Below are 21,827 nucleotides of genomic sequence, written 5' to 3' on the forward strand. Positions count from 1 at the left end.
CAAGGTATCATCAGCTGTGTTAAAATTGCACTTTGTACATCAAAATTAATACAAGTTCCAAGAAACATGAAGATAATTCTTTGTTTTAAAAATGAAACTAGTTATGGAATCTGGGATATGAAGTTTAATACCTAAAAAAGGACTTCTGAGATCTAATTCATTCTCAGCATTTATATTGGAACACAGAGGTTAAAAGAACACCAATTCATCCAAAAGACATCTATTACATGCTATTAACATATGCCAGGCTCTGTCTTAGGCTTTTGAAGTACACAAGTGAAGTGTAACATTATTTTTACCTTTAAGAAGGTAGGGTAGCTTCTAATATTGTAAGTAAGATAGACAAGTAAACATTAATTTCATTACAATGAGATTTTTACTTTAATAAGAAACACCTGAAGAAACCTTGCTTGCAATTTAGCCCTGGGAAAGTCACTTGGGATCTACTGTGATTCTTCATCTCCTAGTTCATTGTAACAGGATAAAAGGGATCCCGGCTTTGTAACAAAATAAAAGGAGATATAGCCCAGCCACTCCAGTTTTTGAAAGGGAAATGTCCTAATAACCAATTTCTAGAGCAAAAACTCGGCATGTCTATTTTCTGTAAGTCTAAAAGATCTGTTTAATTATTTATCAGTTTTATACCGATGTCTGTGATCTGTGGCTCATCTGTTAAATGTTGCAAATTTTGTTCTAGTTTTATAACATTCTTAGTGATTTCATTAGTCCATTATGAAGTTCAGATAAAAGTATGACTGAAAAGTCTACTTCAGGGTGTCAAATAACATAAACTTAAAAGTTCAATCCAATGTTCAATTTGGTGTGCAAGACTTCATTAATATATATATGTTATTTGAATAAAACAAAGTAGTACATACTTAATATTAGGGTTTTGATAAAACTTCCTTAAAGCTTCTTATGAAAACTTATTTGAAAATGATCAAGAAGTTGCATAAATCTTCTCTGACTTCTCTTTCTCGCTCTCTGCTAGAGGTGAAAGAGAAGAAACAGATTGTATGCTATACATCTTACAGTTTTAGTGATATTAAAAACACCTGTTCCCTTCCTGTCTATCAGAAATAAATCCTAACCTTGTCTGACAAGACTATGTTGATGAATTATAACATTTTTCCCTTAGATATCTAGAGTCAACTCAGACTAATGGTCAATCTTGTTGCCGGGGGAATAAAAGGTGATAAAACATAACTGAATGATGTAGGTGGCAAAAAGTCAGAAATTCAACAGTAATAACATGATCATCCCATGCAACTAGCTTCTCTCTCTAAAAGAAAAGGTGACTGAAATGTGGAGGAATGCCCCAGGTCATATTTGGTTTTATTCTTCTCACATTTACTACCAGAAATGATTCAAGGTTTATTTCCTTCTGCTTCAGTTTTCTCATTTTCTTCAGTCCCCTAGGAACTGGTTCTTGGCCTAGTGGTAGGAAAGTTTGTATTCTCCAACACTGACTTTTCCTTACAATATTGCTTCAGTTAAATTCTTTAGGCTCTACTTCATGCCATTTTCCTAAGTCTTTCAAAAAATAATTATTTGGGAACTGTGTTAGGTATAAGAACTCAGCAAAGCCCTCAAATTTGAGTGTGAATTGGGCACTGCCTTGGGCCTCAAGGCAGATAACAAACAAGGCAAGTAGGACTCAGCTCTAGGGGTGCTCATGAAATAGAAGATTTTCAGTGTAAGGCAGTTGGCATTAGAGATAAGTCTAGCCCCACAGCTTGCAGACTGTATGGTCATGCGTGAAATACTGTCAGTGCCTCATTTCTTCTTTTCCAAAATGGGTGAAATCTTGAAGAGTAATTATGATCATAAGCAGCTTTCACATACTCAGCTCTCAATATATGTTTCTCTATTCTTTAAGTAAAGGGAGGACTCAATTTTATGCATCAGTAAGTGGATATTAGTTAAAAGTGTACCCCCTACCTCTCGGTAAAGGCAAAAACAATATACTCTACTTATTTTTCTTTTCAAATAATGCTGCTTTTAACTGTTGTTTAAAGAAGTCTTCCTGACATTGAAAGCAGTTCATCCTGGGGACTCTACATTACTTTTATGGAATACATTAAACTCTTTCATGGGAGGCGATGTGGTCTACTGAAAAACAAATAAACAAAATATGCTCCATGTCAGGATAGTTAGATGTTTTACCTTAACTCTACCATACGCTAAGTGACATAAGTTACCAAGTCAATTGGTATCTCTATATACTTGTGTGTTCATGCATAAGATAGGAGTAATAATACTACATATTTCACATAATGATTGTGAGAATTAATATATGACTAACGCATGATGGCTATTCGTTTGTAAGCTGCTTTATCACCAACCTTGCTTTATCTGGAAAAAAAATATCCACTGCCTACCTGACAAAGTTGACGTACAGATTATAATAGATAAATACGGAATTCTTTGGAAAACAAGCCACATCTAAGGAATAAAAATATAAGAATAGTGCTACTAATTATTATTGTGTGATTCTCTAACCGTTTGTTCATAGTTCTTCAAAGGTAAAGAGGCCTCGATTCTTATCCTGCTTCTCAACCTCTCTTACTCTTTTGTTCTAATCCCTGCTTTTCAGACATTAGTCAGTTTTTTCAGCCTCTTATTTTCTCAGGATAAGGACATTCAGCACAGTTTGAGAGGAGGTGGCCTTTCAATCTCAACTTTTATGTCAACAAGCCTAAGGGGCCAATCACCTTCCTCTGGGCAGCTTTTGGAAAGATGCTGAAAGGAAATTTTTCTCTATCCATAGATTATCTAAATCAATAGGTCTGTGGATTGAGCTTCTACAGGCACACAAGTGGGATAAAACTAGTCATTTAAATTGGCTTTCGGGGCTTTTTAGCTTTGCTTCGCAAAAATATCCTGTCTAGACAAATTCGTACTTAAATTTTCCCTATGCAGCCCTTGTGAAGACATATTTAGGCCTGAGAATTACTCTGCCACATGGATATATTTATATTTACTTATAGTTTCTCTATTTCTTTTATATAGTTACTTTGTGTTTGATCAGTGGAGAGTAATCATTACTACCATTTTGTCTGGAAATGTCATAAAGATTAAAGATAGTTTAAGGTATTAAAAATCATAAAAGGGAGCTCAAGTGATTTTTAAGAAGTAGTATTTGTGTTGTTCCCACTAATTGATTCAATTAACTGTATGTTATGCTGGAAAACCTATTGTATTGACCCTCTCTGGGTAAGCCTTTTTAAATGAGCATTTATAAATTTCCTTTTCTCAGCAAGCAGAATATAGTGGTAAAAATTAAGCATTAATTACAGAACTTACAATGCGAAGGAAACGTGATTCTGAATATTAATCCTCATTGTCCAGTGATTTAAATATGTAGGAAACTGGAATGAATGTTTTCTTGTGCCCGGTTATACCCTGGACTTTGCTTTTGTTTTGAAAGTTTTATGAAATAAAATCCTAGTATTTGTTTCCTTTAAAAGGAAGGGGTCAAGAGAGATTAGTAATATCAATTGATATTAGTGTTCTGGTTACTTGGGTTTAAATAAAAATACTCAGATAATGCTTTTATGTAAATAGTTCACTATTCACTTTCTACTTATCTGGGGCAAATAAATTTTATGTTACCTCTTGAATTTCTATCCTAAGAATTGTTGTAATTAAATAAATCCCGAACTCTACCTGTTCGTTATCAGGATGGAATGCATGTCATTTCTACTCTTTACCATTTGATGCATAAAATGCCAACTTAGCTCCAAAAGACAGATTATTTAGATTATTAAAATTAATATGAGATTAATATAAGATTATTGTCTTATCTTCTATTTTTAAAATTGTATATTTTTTATATAAACCGGCAGCTCATGAGTTGAGATACTAGTGTTGGTGAGAAGTAAAAGTTCTGAAACTGCGCAGGAAATATTTTCTTCTTCCTAGTTGCTTCCTTCCCTATCTTAGACCATCCCATGTGCATAGTTCATAGGCATGTATACTAAATTTACCTAAAACTAAACTTTTTATCTTGTTCTCTAAACTACTAAGCCTAGGGATTATACCAAAACTTAATCTTAATTATTTCTCTACTCTGTTTCCTCATGTTCACCCTCATTGACAGTAGCTTGATTCAGGCCTCTAATATCTCTATCATAGTATATTGCAAAATTACCCTAACTGATTACCTTTCTGGTTACCTTGTCTCTACAATGATCTGTTTAAAACTAGAATCTGACTATGTCACTCCTTGTTTGTAACTCCTCGGTGGTTTCTCATTCCTACGGAATAACACCCCAGCTCTTAAACAGAGCATATGAGTCCTAAATCGTCTGCCCGAACTAGCTGAGAAAAGCAGAACTGCTTTGAGGTTTCCATGTATATCATGATGCTTCTTGCCTCAATATGTTAGCTAATATTCTGGAAAGGTCTCCCTATACTTTTTTTCTTAATCAGCTACTGCTTTAATTTTAAGGTTGAGCTCACACATCCCTATAGGAAGCTTTTTTGGTGTATTTCCTCTATCATCCACAGGTACTGGGGACTGAGTTAGGTGCCCTTCTCTGTTCTGTAATACTGACACAGTGATTTTTCATATAATTTCGTATAATCCAGTTCATATAACTTCTGAACTGGATATTCTGTATCACAAATTGTCCTTGACTGTGATAAATATAAGCTCCTTATACAGAATATGTATATGTATGTGTGTATATATATATGCATGTGTGTGTACATATATGTATGTAGAGGGGACGTGTGTACACATATATATGCATACATATCATTTGCATCTTCACTTGACAAAGTATCTGACACAATTAGATGGGTAATGATCAAATCTGGGTATTTAGGATATTCATCACCTTGAACATTTATCATTTCTTTGTCTTGGTAATATTTGAAACCTTTTATTCTAGCTATTTTGACATATACAATATATTATTGTTAACTGTAATCACCTTACTGTGCTATCAAACACTAGAACTTATTCCTTCTAACTATATGTTTGTACCCATTAACCAACCTCTATTCATCCCCTCTTCCTACACACACTCTTCCCAGCCACTGATAACTATCAATTTACTTAACTCCATGAGATCAAATTTCTTAGCTCACATATGTGAGTAAGAATATATGGTATTTGTCTTTCTGCACCTGGCTTATTTCACTTACCATAATGACCTGCATTTGCATCCATGTTGCTGCAAATAACAGGATTTCATTCTTTTTTATGACTTAATGGTATTCCATTGTGTGTGTGTGTGTGTGTGTGTGTGTGTGTGTGTGTGTGTATTCATATACCACATTTACTTTATTCATCCATTGATATATACTTAGGTTGATTCCATATCTTGGATATTGTGAATAATGCCACAGTAAACATGAGAGTTCAGGTATCCTTTTCATAGATCAATAATTTCCTTACCTTTCGATACATACCCAGTAGTGGAACTGCTTGATCACATGATAGGAAACTTATCTTTTCTTATCTTCAATGTACTAGTCTTGAGCTGTGCTAATTAGGTAGCCATTAGCTATATATGGCTACTTAAGTTAATTAAAATTAAATTAAAAATTCAATGCTCAATACTTATAGTGATATATAAAATAGTACCAACATTGCAGAAAGTTCTGTTAGTCAATACTCTTCTCAAGTATTAGTACAAAATGTCTTATTGTGATGTGGAATCTCCATGTAATGCAAATTTCTCTTAAAGATATTGAAAAATCGAAATTTCAGTTTCACTTTCTCCTTTTCTATGTAATTGTCAGCGCTAAACACTTAAACAAATGCAGAACATTGTATCTTACTTAGAGACAATATAGGCAAAATATTATTAACATGGACAATGAAATATAGAAATTAAACCTTCAAGGATAAGTAGCATTTGGAGTATTGAGAAAGGTAAAGGATGAGAAGAAAATATTTCAAATGAGTAAAGTTCCAGGATTAGGCCAGAGCATGGCCTAATGAATGTGTGGGTAAATCTCTTTAAGGGAAGTAATTAAAGTATGTTTAGGATTAAAGTAAGATAAGGTGTAAAATTAAAAGGAGGATACAAAATAATATAATAAATGTATAGATATATTAGAATATGTTATATGATAAATATATAATAGATGGATATATGATAAATAAAATGTAGTAAATTATTAAGAGCAAAATCTAGTTATTGGTATATGGGTACTTACTATAAAATCCTTTAACTTTTACAGTTAATACAGCTTGATACTTTTACAGTAAAATATTTTAAAATTTATGTGTATACAATAATTTAGCTATGTACCAGTACATTATAAAGAAAGAGAAAAGGAGTGGCCTGAATGACTATTTGTGGTATGAAGAAAGTTAGGCATATTTATTATCCTTGGTTTTCATACTTCAAGAACATTTAAAAAGTAAATGCAAAAATGTTTTAACCAAGTTTGATATAAAAATAATGAATTTCTATTCTAAAGGTATGAGTGGAAAGATGTTGACATTTACTATCTGTATGAATTTGGATAAATTATTTAGTTTTAAATTCTCTAAATCTCAGTTTCCTTTTTAGTAAACTGTGATTAACAGTGGTACCAACTTCCTAAGGTTATCATGAGGATTGACTGATTTAATACAGGTGAAGTACACAGAATAAGGCCTACCACCTGGTAAACATTGGCTAATCTTTTTAGGAAATAGACTTAAAAAAAATATTTTACCAGTAGCTCCCACCCTACCTTCAGTATTGTGTTTATTTAGTAGGTTATACACTCTTTAATGTCTGAAACCAAATGACCTGTTTTTTGTTTGTTTGTTTGTTTTAATGAACTGTATTTTTTCCCTAAAGCTTATTAAATAAGAGCTTGGAAAAGAGACTCCAAAGTGGCAACAAAAGTTATGATACAGGCATAGCAGCTCTCTTGGAGGAAGTCAGAAGTAGTATTAATGTTAAGTTTTCCACAGAGGACTCTTTGAGCCTGCTGGTTTATAGAACAAAACAGACTTCTGTAGTTGTTACTGTTAGCCAATTAGCACTCCCTGGGGAGAGAACTTGATCAGGAATGAGAACACTATATAGAAAAGCAAAGCACAGAGAAAAGAGGTGTCTCTTGAGGTTCAGTGGATGATTTTTGTTCTGTCACTGATTTTTTCACCTTGAACGATGGTTACAGTCTGTATAAATTCAGCACAGAACTCTCCGTGCAGTTGTTTATAGCTCCAACTTTCAGACTTTTCATTACAGGAGGTTCATTTTCTCTTTCTGGGTTACATTTAGCACTGAGATGATAAATAGCTCTTCTGGAGCTGGAGGAGGTTTTGAGATTATAAATTGTAGTTTAAGTGCATATCCTATCTTCTCCTGAGCCCAAAAGGAAAGGATATGGATGAGTCCTACTCCATTTACTCCTTTTTAATAAACATGCAAAATACAATTATGGGCTATGTATTATGGATTACATTACAAGTTATTCCCTGGCTATGAAATCCTAAGCCATATATACCCCAAGTATATAAATCGCCAGACTATGCTAGGGGCCTGAATTTGCCTAAGTCCTTATTTGGCTGCTTGAAACTAGAAATTCAGGGCCTGTCTGCCAGGATGGGAAAAAAAGGAAGGGGAAGACAAACCTATGTGCATTCTTGCTACAGATCAGACTCTTGCCGGCGATAGTATGACAGTAAGATTGTATTGCCATCTAGAGAATTGTGCCTATTCCAATTTTTCCAAACCTTACAGTATATAGCTGGATTTCTACTATTACCAATGTCTGAATGCTTCTTAGCCAAATAAATCTACATGACCATATCAGAAATATACATGAGCATAACCATTTTCTGATTTCATGGCATTTGGTCATTTTAAAGACAGCTATGGTGCTTCCTCCATTCCTGTAGACCTTGTGATTAGTAGTGATTCATATGTAGTGAATATTAAATAATTCAATGTTTTGTTAAAATTTAAATAAAGGTGTCTTGAGTGAATGAATAAATGAACAGATGAATTAATAAATTTACTTGATTTTTTTCAACATTTTCTAGAATATGGACTGTTCTGATGACTCAGCAACCATTATTTTATATAAACATATTTTTGGCATACTGATCATAGAAGTGGTTTTTGTAACCTATTTATAAGTTACATCTGCCTATTTATTTTTAGAAATAATTTTCCCACATATAAATGAAATATGTGCCCACACAAAAAAATTAAATAATATCAGAATACTTTAAAGTGACAATTATACATATTTCTTATCACTCACAAATGAGCACAGATAATAACATTTTATGACACTTCCGTAACTTTTTTCTATAACACACAACACACAGAGACATTTTCTGTTTGTTCGTTTTAGAGAAAAGGTCGTACCCTGTCATCTAGGCTGGCTCCATCATATGACTCCATCATAGCTCACTGTAACCTCAAACTCCTAGGTTCCAGTGATTCTCCTGCCTCAGCCTCCTCAGTAGCTGGAACTGCAGGTGCCCACTGCCATGCTTGACTAATTCTTTTGTGTTTTGTAGAGACAGAATCTTGCTGTGTTGCTCAGGCTGGTCTTGAACACCAGGCTTCAAGCAATCTTCGTGCCTTGGCCTTTCAAAATGCTGTGATTATAGGTGTTCTAATTATTTGCTATCTTTTCTTAAAGAGGGAAGGGTGTTCTCTTGAGAGCTATCTTTTTTAATTAAAACTATAATTAAAATGCTTTTAGTCAAAATCCTACACATATCAAGAATAGATTCATGAAAGTAGAATTTCTATGTACTTTTTTGCTCCAAGAACATTTGTTACTTTTGAGTCTGAATAGTGTGAACAACCTAACTCACTTATGCTGAAAATCTTAACACCAGCATTAAAGATTTAAAATGTAATTGTTACAAACACAAAATTTAGCATTAAAACTACCCTATGAGGACCATTTATTTTATTATCTTTGAGATGTACACTATATTTACCCGCATGGTTATTGCTACCACATAATTGCAGCTTTTAGAGTTGGTATATATTAAAAGTCTGAGCTCTAACATCCAAAATGTCTTTTATGTTTCAGTATGTCTAGATGACATTTATACTTTCTTCCAGGCCTTGAAAATTGCCTGGAAGCAGTAGCCATTTGTAAACAGTCACAATAATTCTGTTTGTCACTATTCAGTATTAGATAGAACTGGGCTGGTAGATTAAATGCTGAATCCTTGGATTCATTGTTCTCTGTGTGTGTGTGTGTGTGTGTGTGTGTGTGTGTGTGTGTGTGAGAGAGAGAGAGAGAGAGAGAGGTAAAAGAAAGGAGAAAGGGACTGAAGGAGAATATGAATGATAAATAAATTTAATTCCTTGTTTCTTGAATCATTTTTGCTCCCTTGGTGATCCTATACATGTATCTATTTTTTCTCATCTTTATTTTGTCCACATCTTCCTTTAATTTACTCCTATCCTTCTATTCTCATGTAACTTTATTATTTGGGTTATTATAATGTATCTAGACCTCACCTCTGATCTGTCTCTTTTACCTCAGCAACTTATTTCCCAATTATTATATCTACTTTATTGTTCTTATGAGACAATAGACTATGATAATTTTCCAGAAATAATTTTGTTTTCTTCCTCCCATCTTCTAATGTTGAGACTGTTTCTCTGTTTTCTTTCATCTCTACCCTCAGTCTCATAGGTTTCTCTGTTTTCTTTCATCCCTACCCCTCAGTCTCATAGGTTTATTTCTCATTTCCAATCCAGCGATTTCAAAACCTGTACAACAAACCAACTCAGCAGACCTTGGCAACTTGAGGAGATTTCACAAACATGAGCAGTATATGCAGGGTGACAGGCACTTACACATGCACTGGGGATTAGGTGGTGAAATACACCAAGCTACACCACAGATTTCTCCAATGATTGTGTTCCACCAAGTTCTACCACAAAGTTATCTGAGTGATCCTGTTGAACATTGTCCCATGTACTAGTCCCTGCTCTTTCCCTTTGCATGTTGTTAGTTTTGATGTCATCATCCTGTTAGTGGTTATTAAGAGCTGAGTCTCTGAGGTCTTGGCATCATCTTTGATTGAGGCTCCTTCCTTGGATATCATTGCCATGGCCAACCTCTCTTTCTCTCAGTCTCTCACTCCTCCTCATCAACTCAACACTCTTCTCTCCCTCTCCCCCCTCCCTTCCCTTCTTCTCCCCTTCTCTCCTTTTTTCTCCTCTTCTCTCCTTTCTTATCATTTGCAGTGTACCTCACAGCAGTTTAACCTGCCTAAAAAGTAAAGCGTAGGTGCATAATATGATAAGGGGGCTCATTGTACGGTAAGGGAGAGGAGATGCCGATTCCTGAAGGGCTGATAACCTGTCAGATACAACTTGATAGGTTTTAAAACATTCCCTTTACACTGGAGAGGCTGTCGGCATTCTAAAAAAGTGTCAGCACCCCTTTTTTCAGTACCTCAGGGAATCTTTTTAGACTACCTCTGCTGCCATTTCAAACTTGTTTTGCCATTACTGTATTACCTTTTGCTTCTATTGTCTGAATTCATGTGTTGTCTTTTTGCCTAGATACTCTTATTAAATATTTTGTTAATAATTTGATTCATCATTACAGGGTCACCATGAGACATTGTCTCTGGCTTTTCTTCAGCTTCACATTCTACCTGCTGAGGTCAATATCATTACAATGCTTAAATACAGCTGCAGCTCCCAGAATCCAGTCCAAGGTTAGACTCATCCAGTTAACAATGCAGAATATTCAGACAGTCTATGACATGAGTCTTAATGGATGGTCATCTGTTGGCTACTACGATTGCACTGAATAAAGAAACAATTAGCAATGAAGGAGCATCATTAATAATTTAGACTTTGGAATCAGACAAACCTAGATCTGATCACAAGATTTGCCATTAAAAGCAGTGTGACTTTGAAAAAGTTTATGTAACTACTTTGAGTTTCAATATAAAATGGACATGTTAACAGCACCAACCTCATAGACTTATTATAAGCATTCAGATGCTATAAGTAAAGAAATTAGTGCATTGCCAAGAATATAAAAAGTGCTTAATAAATTATTCTTATTGTCTCTATTTTACTGGTAAGTGGAAATTCTAGGGCAAAGTGATCTATGAATGCGTTTTCCCACTAAATGTTAAAATCTTCAGGTAGATTTTACTTTGCCAAACCTCTTTTATGATGGTCTAGGTATTGCCACATAAAGTGATATAAACAATCAAAACAACAAAAACATGAACAGATATTTCACATCCTGAAAATGGAAGCCACTCAACTTGTATATGTTCAAAATTTATATTCCACAGATTGGAGATATTGAGACATCCATAAGTATGGACTTTATTACTGCCACCTGGAATTGTGAAGCCTCACCTTTAAGAGATAGACAATAATCAAACAAAAATCATAAAGTTTAAGAGAATCTAGAGAATGCTGAACTAAAAGAAAGAACATACCCATAAAATAAAGCATTAATGCTTACTTCAGGCAGATAATTTTCATTCTCTTTCTCCTTCAAGGTAAAGACTCCTAATTCTGCCAAATTTCATGTGCATCCCTTTGTACTTTTTGAAATTTGGCATTGCATTGCATGGGGAATTGTATGTAATTCCTGCAATCCTACATTAATTTCCTGATCTTTTCAAAAGGAAATTTCCTCTTGTGCTCATTGACCTAAAAATTAAGTGGTGGTAAGATAATCATACGTCCCAGGGTATGCTTCACATGCACAGTGTCTTAGTGCGATGCTGATGATACCCAAAGAGACTAAGTAATAGGCTATTCTCCATGGCCCTCAACTGCCAGGCTTCTGAATATGCTGAGTCCAGACACTTGGGTTACAGAGGCAAATGGAGCTAATTTAGGGGACAATTTCCTGTGCTCCCACTTAGTCCTGCTTAGAATCATAGAATCCTGGATTCATAAGGGTTTTTAGCAAGTACGAAGTTTGGCATTTCATAAATTGTTTCCCAGGGTAATGTTATCATCCCAAGAGATGGCAGTATGGAAAAAGAGAAAGAAATTGTGTGTTTAAATCAGTTTAAATATTTTCTTTCATTGTGGTAGTCTTAGAATCTTTATTATGTTAAGTAGATTGTGAGGGAATGACAAGGAAAGAAGAGGAAGAAAGGCAAGAAAAGGAGAAGGGAAGAGAAGGGGAGGGGAGGGGAGGGAAGGGGAGGGGAGAGAAGGGGAGAGGAGGCGGGGGAGGGAGGAGGGAAGGGAGGGAGGAAGGAAGGAAGAAAGGAAGGAAGGGAGGGAGGAGGGAGGGAGGGAAAGAAGGGAAGAAGGAAAGGGGGAGGGAGGAAGGGTGGGAGGGAAAGAAGGGAGGAAGGAAAGGGGGAGAGAGGGAGGGAGGAAGGAAGGAAGGAAATATTTGTCAAACTTGATTATGTTAGCATCTTCTAGTGCACAAGCATTATACGGAATAGTCTGGGAAATACCAGTGTGATTCCCGCACTTCACTTTACAGATAAAGAAACAGTGCCACTTCAAGACAAAAACCTGTCACTTTAATAAAAATCAGAGTACAGTTTTAAGTTATTAAATATTAACCTGAATTGGCAAGAGCACAAGGAGAGCTCATCTTCCTGTTTGGCATCACAGCAGCTGGTGCTGGTAGCTCTTTAATTCTCCCTGCTCATGTTTTTTTCCCCTCTCCACCTAAGGTTACATACAGCTTTTCCTGTCCCTAGAGACACTTGATACCAAGTTGTCTTTGTCTTCATAATGGTGAATAGCAGCCCAGAATTCCCATTTTCATGCCGTGGACTGATATGAAACCTAATCTTATTGACTACTCCCCACTCTTCCTTTTATACAATGTGAACACTAATAGGAACACACTGTAATGACACAGAGTCACCTATTTTTTTTTTAACCTGTTTCCATTTACTTACAGTGAATATAGCATTCTGTCTTTCTGTGTGTTTTCCAATAATAGTGTTAATATTTAGGAATTACTTGTTTGTAATCTTGTTTTTAAATGTGAGGTGGGGCTGGGCATGGTCGTTCATGCCTGTAATCCCAGTGCCAAGGTGGGAGGATTGCTTGTGGCCAGGAGTTTGAGACCAGCCTAGGAAACATAGCAAGACCTTATCTCTACATACATACATACATCCAAAGTGGTTCCTTACTGTGTCTCCATTTAAGAATCTGAACATATCTAATGTTTGATAGAGAGGACCAGTGGCAATTCCCTATTATGGTTAAAGGGAAAATTATATGTTTAGTTCTCCTGAAGATTCAGTTTCTTTAGGCCTTACCAGTGAGATTTTATGAGTGACAAAGTAAAGCACTTACACTACATCTCTCACCCAGCCTGGTAATTATGTCAACCTGGAAGATGCCCAGTGCCAGGTCTCGTTCTCATGCACCAAGACACCTCTTTTATGCTGCAGATTCCTAGGTCTATCTTCTTCCACTGCAGGACATCCCTTACTACCTCCATCAGCAGTCAGTGTGGCTTTCAGGTCATGGCAGAAGGAAAAGGCAGCAATCTTCCTAATCCACATGCAAGCAGACACTCCCATGCATCAGCCTCACAGAAGAGAGAGAAAATCTGTGACTACTTGAAAACTATGTCAAAGCAAAGATTTTTGCCTTTCCTTTCATTGACAATCTAATATGATAGCATACTTATTCTCTGTCTCCTTCTGACTCTGTTTCTCTTTGCCTGTCGATCTCTGTTAGCTTTTGTGTCCTCAAAACATTATCTCTCTCTCTCACACACTCTCTCTCTCTCTTATTTCGACTCTATGACTGTTTCTCTTTTTGTCTCCCTCCTTTCACACTTTCCTCCTTCTCTCCCTATATTTATTGATTTCCTAATCTCCGTTTCTTTTTGTCTATAACTTCATGGGTCTTCTGTGTCCTCTCACTTTCTTTCTCTATCTCTGTCCCTCTTTTGCCAATTCCCTCAGTTGATTCAGGGTTTTTGACATTGGTTCGGTATGAGTCATTACAGTCCCAGGTATGGGGTAAGCGATTATGAGCAGGGCAGTTTCCCTTGGTCCAGCCTTAGTTATTTTAATCTTAATCTAAATCCTTTCTAACTCACGAGAGTGATGTTACTGAAGGTGGAAAGTGGTATCTCCACCCTGGCCTAAAAGAGGATTGTTTATACTCAAGTTCCTAGAAACACTCTAACACTTCAGTTTTTGTTTTTAAGTCACTATTTGATAGTCATTCTCAAAATTCTTGTCCGTGTACCATGGGAGTTCCCAAGATCCTTTTGAGCCGTGTGCTAGGTGAAAACTATTTTTAAGTTAAGACTAAGGTATTATTTGTGTCTTCATTGTGTTAACAGTTTCCATGATGGTGCAAAGGCAATGGTAGGTAAAATTTCCAGAATCTTAGCACAATTCAATCTGGCAACACCAGACTGTTACTAGCAGTCACTGTATTTTCCACCATCATTTCTTTAAAGTAAACAAGCAAAAAAAAAACAAAATGGCAAGTCACTTAACAGTGTCCTTTATGAAGCAGTATGCATTATTTTTTATAACTTGTTCTTTGAATAAACACCATCTTAATATCCTTTGTGATGAAATGTGAAGTATGCATAAAGCACATTTGCTGCAAACTGAAGTATGATGTTTTCTAGAACAAAAAGTACTTTTGTAATTGAGTTGCACACTGAACTAGCTACTTTTTCATTTAACATCATTTTAACATAAAAGTGTAACTAATAGTCAAACTAAAGCTATTGAGGCTTAAGGTATTTGGCATATATTTCTCAAAAATAAACAAAGTGATCTTGTAACTTCAAGGAAAGCAACTATTTTGTATTTGTATTTGTTGCCAGTGATCAAGTTTGAGCTTTGAAGTAAAAGTTAAAATTTTGAAAATTCTTTGTGCTACCATAGGTGTGACACTTCCCAATACTTTAAAATTATTCTGATAAGATTAGCGGTAATTTTAACAAGAGTAATTTTTAGTATTTTGTATATGTTAATAATTTGATTATGCATAATTTAGTGAACCAATATTTTCTAGATCACCAGTGCATGATGATCAAGCAGTCATAGATAAAGGATCCATTCACAATAAGAGATAGCCAGTGGATTTTAATATAGTAATATGAAAAGTTATTTGATTTGGTTTTAGATTTTATATTGTAACTGATCTTTTAGAAACTACTTCTCATAAAATGTTGCTATGCTATCAAAGAAGTATTCTACAATAACTTTAAAAGCAGTAAAAATCTCTTTCTTTTCTCCAAAAATACATGTCTATATCAGACTAGATATTCTTCATAGGTTTCCACTAAAATAATATATCACACAGGTTGAATGCAGATTGAATAAGGCTGTTTTCTATTAAGTCAAATTTTAAGGAAATTTACAAAAATATAGAACAGTCTCACTCCCCTAATTTTTTTGTTTTGGAAAATATAATTATCTTTCATAAAAATGTGTCATTTATGTTACTGTTTTATGGGTTTATTTTTATTTTTAAATTAGTGTTTTCATAATAATTAACTGATAATGACGATTGTTAAAAGTTTTTCTCAGCTTTCATTTCTAATATGATAAATGAAAATTTATATACATTAATTAATGCTCTTCATTTTAAAGAGTATATAGACCCTGATTCCTAAACGTTTGAGCACTGATATAAGACAACTTTCTATCTCCTCATACCCATTTACCTTAATTCAAGTTCCCAGAAAAATACCTGAGTAGTAATGATACTCAAAGAATGGCAGAGAATCTCAGTGTTAATGATAAATGTTCAATTCAATCATGCCTCTCTTTTACTTTGAACCAATAGTCTCAGACCAAACATATGTACCCCAATATTTAACTCTTGTAGAGTGAGTACATTCCTCATTAGTATTCATTATGGCCAGTCATTGTTTATCCCATGTTGATACTGGGAATGTAATTTCTATACCCAGTAAACATTTGGAGAGTTATTCTATGCCAATACCAGACATTGTGCATACATTTTACATACATCTTTTATTTTAATCTTTAAAAGAATACTATGAAGGTAGTGATTTGAATCAGTTATGGGTAACTTATCACTGTATAACAAACCACTTCAAAACTTAATGACTTAAAACAAGTATTATTTTATTTGCTTTTAATTCTATGGGCATGCGTTTTGATCTGAGGCTCAGCTCGGTGGCACTTCTACTTATCTCTGCTGGGACATTCATGCAGCTACAGTCATCTAGCAGTTCCACTGAGTCTGGATGGTCTAACGTGGCTACTTCTCTGTCTGACAGTTGGTGCTACCTGTCAGGGGGCCATAGGTCTCGAAAAGGCCAATGTGGTTTTCTCCTGTGGTGGTGGAAGAGTTCTAAGAGGGCAAGAGGAGAAGATGCAAGTCCTCGCAGTTTCTAGGCTCAGAAGTCACATTCCTCTACATTTTAGTGGCCAAACAAGTCACTAGGCAAGCCTAGATTTAAGAGATGGAGAAAGAAATTTTAGCTCTGGAAGATGAAAATGGAAAAATTTCATTGCAAAGAGAGTATGTATAGAGATGGCAGGAATTATTGCAGCCATTTTGAAAGCTGTATATCACAGTGTCATTAGATCCATTTATAGATGAAAAAACTAAGAAACAGAAGAACTAGAAAGTAGTGAGGTCGAAATTTGAGGACTTGTCTTTGTGTTGCCAAAACACATACCCTTAACCATTAAAATATTTAGATAGATAGATATTGAACCCATGATTTTAACTCTTAAGAGTAAGGTTAGATGAGGCTTTGGTTCTCCTGCCATCTTTGTTTCTTTCCTGTACCAAGTGACCACTGACTGTCTATCTCTGCTGCCACCTACTGTTGTGGGTCTCCATGCCCCGTAAGTGTGTGGATGGATGGGCTCTCCATCCGCGCACTTATCTGACAAATGTGTTTGAGAACTAATGTCAGAGACCCTTTTTAATAATCGCCATTCTGACTACTGTGAGATGGTATCTCATTGTGGTTTTGATTTGCATTTCTCTAATGATCAGTGATGTTGAGCATTTTTTCATGTGTTTGGCCATGTAAATATCTTCTTTTGAGAAGTGTCTATTCATATCCTTTGTCCCATACTTGTTGTTTTAACAAGGAAATTTTAATATAATGGGTGGATTAAATATTTGTTGGAGAGCTGGAAGAGGAAAAAGAGGCCCCTGAAGTTATACAGAGAGAGTAATCTCAGGAAGCACCTCCACCCTTAGGGCTTGGGGAACAAAATGAAAAGCTGGGGCACTGGGAGCTTGGAAAAGGGACTTCGTAGATCTCTATATCACACTTCTCAGAAGTGTTGCTATGCAGCCAGTGTTGGTGTCTCAGAAGCTCAAAGGAGAGGCCTTGGGAACTCAAACTCAAGAGCTCTCAGGATGGAATACGAGCCACCTGGGGGTGGCACCTCTGTCAGGTCAGAATAAGCTGGTTCTGGAAGGATTTGAAAAATCGGTAGGCAGAAATGACTGCCACTGACAGGGTGCAGGATGATTGCTAAACAATGCTGACAGCAAGAGAACAGGAAAGAGTAAGCCTCTTTCTCCCTTTCTTCACCCCACCGGCCTGTCCCCAGTGCCCCCCCACCCCCACTGCAGAATCTAAGGAAACCATCTGGCAAAGGAAAGTGGTGTGCAGAGTCCCAAACCCAAAATCTCAAAGCAGAATATAGAAACATAGGTTTGGTTTTAGGTCTTATGTTTAAGTCTTTAATCCATCTAGAGTTAATTTTTGCAGAAGGTGTAAGGAAGGGGTCCAGTTTCAGTTTTCTGCATATGGCTAGCCAGTTTTCCTAACACCATTTATTAAACAGGGAATCCTTCTCCATTTCTTGTTTTTGTCAGGTTTGTCAAAGATCAGGTGGTTGTAGATGTGTGGCATTATTTCTGAGGTCTCTGTTATGTTTCATTGGTCTATATATCTGTTTTGGTACCAGTACCATGCTGTTTTGGTTACTGTAGCCTTGTAGTATAGTTTGAAGTCAGGTAGCAGGATGCCTCCAGCTTTGTTCTTTTTGCTTAGGATTGTCTTGGCTATATGAGCACTTTTTTGGTTCCATATGAAATTTAAAGTCATTTTGTCTGTGAAGAAAGTCAGTGGTAGCTTGATGGGGATAGCATTGAATCTATAAATTACTTTGGGCAGTATGGCCATTTTCACCACCATATTGATTCTTCCTATCCGTTAGCATGGAAGGTTTTTCTGTTTGTTTGTGTCCTCTCTTATTTCCTTGAGCAGTGGTTTAGAGTTCTCCTTGAAGAGGTCCTTCACATCCCTTGTAACTTGTATTCCTAGGCATTTTATTTTCTTTGTAGCAATTTTGAATGGGAGTTCACTCATGATTTGCCTCTCCGTTTGTCTATTATTGTTGTATAGGAATGCTTGTGATTTTTGCACATTGATTTTGTATCCTGAGACTTTGCTGAAATTGCTTATTAGCTTAAGGAGATTTTGGGCTGAGACAATGGGGTTTTCTAAATAGGCAATCATGTCATTTGCAAACAGAGACAATTTGACTTTCTCTCTTCCTATTTGAATACCCTTCATTTCTTTCTCTTGCCTGATTGCCTTGGCCAGAACTTCCAATATTATGTTGAATAGGAGTGGTGAGAGAGGACATCCTTGTCTTGTGCTGCTTTTCAAAGGGAATGCTTCCAATTTTTACCCATTCAGTATGATATTGGCTGTGGGTTTGTCATAAATAGCTCTCATTATTTTGAGATACGTTCCATCAATACCTGGTTTATTGAGCGTTCTTAGCATGAAGCGGTGTTGAATTTTATTGAAAGCTTGTTCTGCATCTACTGAAATAATCATGTGCTTTTTGTCATTGGTTCTGTTTATGTGGTGGATTACGTTTATTGATTTATGTATATTGAACCAGCCTTGCATCCCAGGGATGAAGCCAACTTGTTTGTGGTGGATAAACTTTTTAATGTGCTGCTGGATTCAGTTTTAATGTGCTGCTGATGGATTACGTTTATTGACTTGTGTATATTGAACCAGCCTTGCATCCCAGGGATGAAGCCAACTTGTTTGTGGTGGATAAACTTTTTAATGTGCTGCAGGATCCAGTATTTTATTGAGGATTTTTGCATCAATATTGATGAACAATATCCCTGTTCATCAGGGATATTGGCCTGAATTTTCTTTTTTCTTGCTGTGTCTCTGCCAGGTTTTGGTATCAGGATGATGCTAGCCTCATAAAATGAGTTAGGGAGGAGTCCCTCTTTTTCTATTGTTTGGAATAGTTTCAGAAGGAATGGTACCAGCTCCGCTTTGTACCTCTGGTAGAATTTGGCTGTGAATCCATCTGGTCCTGGGCTTTTTTTGGTTGATAGGCTATTAATTACTGTCTCAATTTCAGAACTTGTTAATGGTCTCTTCAGGGATTCGACTTCTTCCTGGTTTAGTCTTGGGAGGGTGTATGTGTTCAGGAATTTATCCATTTCTTCTAGATTTTCTACTTTATTTGTGTAGATGTGTTTACAGTATTCTCTGATGGTAGTTTGTATTTCTGTGGGATCAGTGGTGATATCCCCTTTATCATTTTTTATTGTGTCTATTTGATTCTGCTCTCTTTTATTCTTTATTTGTCTGGCTACATATGTTCTATCTATTTTGTTAATCTTTTCAAAAACCCAGCTCCTGGATTTATTGATTTTTGAGGGGTTTTTCGTGTCTCTATCTCCTTCAGTTCTGGTCTGATCTTGGTTATTTCTTGTCTTCTGCTAGCTTTTGAATTAGTTTGCTCTTGGTTCTTTAGTTCTTTTAATTGTGATGTTAGGGTGTCGGTTTTAGATCTTTCCCACTTTCTCCTGTCGGCATTTAATGCTATAAATTTCCCTCTAAACACTGCTTTAGGTTTGCAGCTACGAGACAACAACTTAAAAACACGAATTTCTTACTTGGCTTCTGTTGAAGGGGAAATAGAAGGAACTTTCATTGTTCAAAGTCTGTACCTGAAGTGAACCGATAAGAGGAATTGAGATGTCAATATTATTTAATGGGCCCAGCGGACTCTTTTGCATATCTAACTTTTAGGAAGAGAGATCCACTTGTGCCATCTAGTACCATTGTAATTACTGTATTCGTAAAAATAGAAATCCAGGAACGCACTAAGAGAGTGCAGCAACAGAATTTGTTTTAAAGTGACTAATTTAAAATTGATCACTATGACATATCTCCTTGAGCTTGAGATGTTTTACACAATCAGGTTTCAGTGTTTTCAATACTGTGATTTGCATAACCAAGATTTATTTCATTATTTTATAGAAGATTTATTGTAATGAAACCAAAATAGCTATTGAAGGGTATAGGCCTAGCCTGGCAAATAAATGTGATTTCATTGTATTTTATGTGATTGTAGTATAATTTCTTGCAATAAATTTGACTTTTAAGTGGTGTGTGTATGTGCATGTGCATATATGTATGTGTGTGTGAGAGCGAGAGTCAGAAAATTGCTCAAATTTTGCCAACAGAGCCAAATAAATACCTGGCAAATTTATAAATGGCAAATTTATAGATTTATAAAAGCTTTAGCTTGCAAAATTATCAAGACTAGAATATGTAGGTACAGAGTAATACATTTTATACTAATGTGATGAATGGAAATAGATAAATGTGTTTCATTATTGTATTATGATTTTTATTCATTCAACTTTTAGAAAGACATCCACAAGCATCTGAAAAAGAGAAAAGCTATATATTCAAATTACTTTTCTTTCTCTAACACACTATAACTTGATTGCTGTCCTCCTTTTTCTCATCTATATGCTATTTCTGATATTTAGTTGATTTTTAATATACATTTAAGAATACTCATTGATTTATGAAAACACATATAATAAAATGCATTACCTGAAAATGCAAGCAATAGTGTCATCAAGGATGGGTACATCAAATTGGATTGGAAGTAAACATTTTTTTAAATAATTAGGGCAAAACCAGCAAGATGGAGAATGATGTGGAATTTTAGCTGAGCACTACTGAAAGAAGCTAGGTTTTTATTTTCCATGTTCCCAAGAGTTTCTGTTTCATTTCATCTAGGAAATCCACTGGAGATGGTTTCAAGATATAGGATCCTTATATGTGAAGTATCCCAAATGAAGTTGGAGCATCCATGTTGAAATTGCTTCATGTTGTGGTAAGAGGAAAGTGATTCTTAATATGTTGGTCCAATTTCATACTATATATACATATTACATATATATAAAGGAAATGTATATATAATATGCATATTATATATAAATATACAGACGTGTATATGTGTGTGTGTATGGGTTTTCTTCTTATGAGCAGATAATGACATAAAAAATATGGAATTTTGTAACCCAGTCTACAAGTTTGAGATTCAACAAAAAATCTATTATTTTGCAGTGATTATTTTCTTGCTCCTGAAGTGGAGTAGGGCACAATAGCAGACTCAAATTTGTTCTTAATTTCCCACTGTGTGTATGTACATTATTTATGTTAGTCAGTAAGTTATCATAACAGCCTTAAGAGGTAGATATTATTATCCACAGAGTAAAGATGCAGAAACAGAAGTTCAGAGAAATTAAAACCTCATCCAAATTGATGAAACTAGCAAATGGCTCAAGAGTGATTTGACTGCAAAATCTACTCTATCACTGCCATGCTGCCTCCTTGGATGAATATTTAAAATATAAGCCACTATTTTTTATGGCACTATCCATGAAGAGTTGTAATTAAAGAAATGTTTATCTGAAACATTCCATTCAGCATAATGGAAATTTAAGCTTCTATATCTATATCTATATCTATATCTATATATATCTATATCTATATAGATATAGATATATATAGATATAGATACAGATATAGATATAGATATATATTTTTTACATAGAAGACATTTGTTTGAGGAAATTTCAGATTTCTGGTTGAAACCTTTA

The 21,827-nt window shown here is 35.3% G+C and overlaps 1 long non-coding RNA gene across 2 annotated transcripts in view; it reads left to right on the forward strand.

The window, feature by feature from the left end:
• The window catches only part of LOC134807676 (uncharacterized), an 841,508-nt gene that overhangs the window by 245,065 nt on the left and 574,616 nt on the right, over positions 1–21,827 (forward strand). For both annotated transcript variants that reach the window (XR_010148738.1, XR_010148739.1), the window contains exon 2: positions 20,962–21,058. This is a non-coding gene — a long non-coding RNA (uncharacterized LOC134807676). The remainder of the gene's footprint in view (positions 1–20,961; positions 21,059–21,827) is intronic.

Source organism: Pan troglodytes, chromosome 11, assembly GCF_028858775.2.
Source record: "Pan troglodytes isolate AG18354 chromosome 11, NHGRI_mPanTro3-v2.0_pri, whole genome shotgun sequence".
Taxonomy (NCBI): domain Eukaryota; kingdom Metazoa; phylum Chordata; class Mammalia; order Primates; family Hominidae; genus Pan; species Pan troglodytes.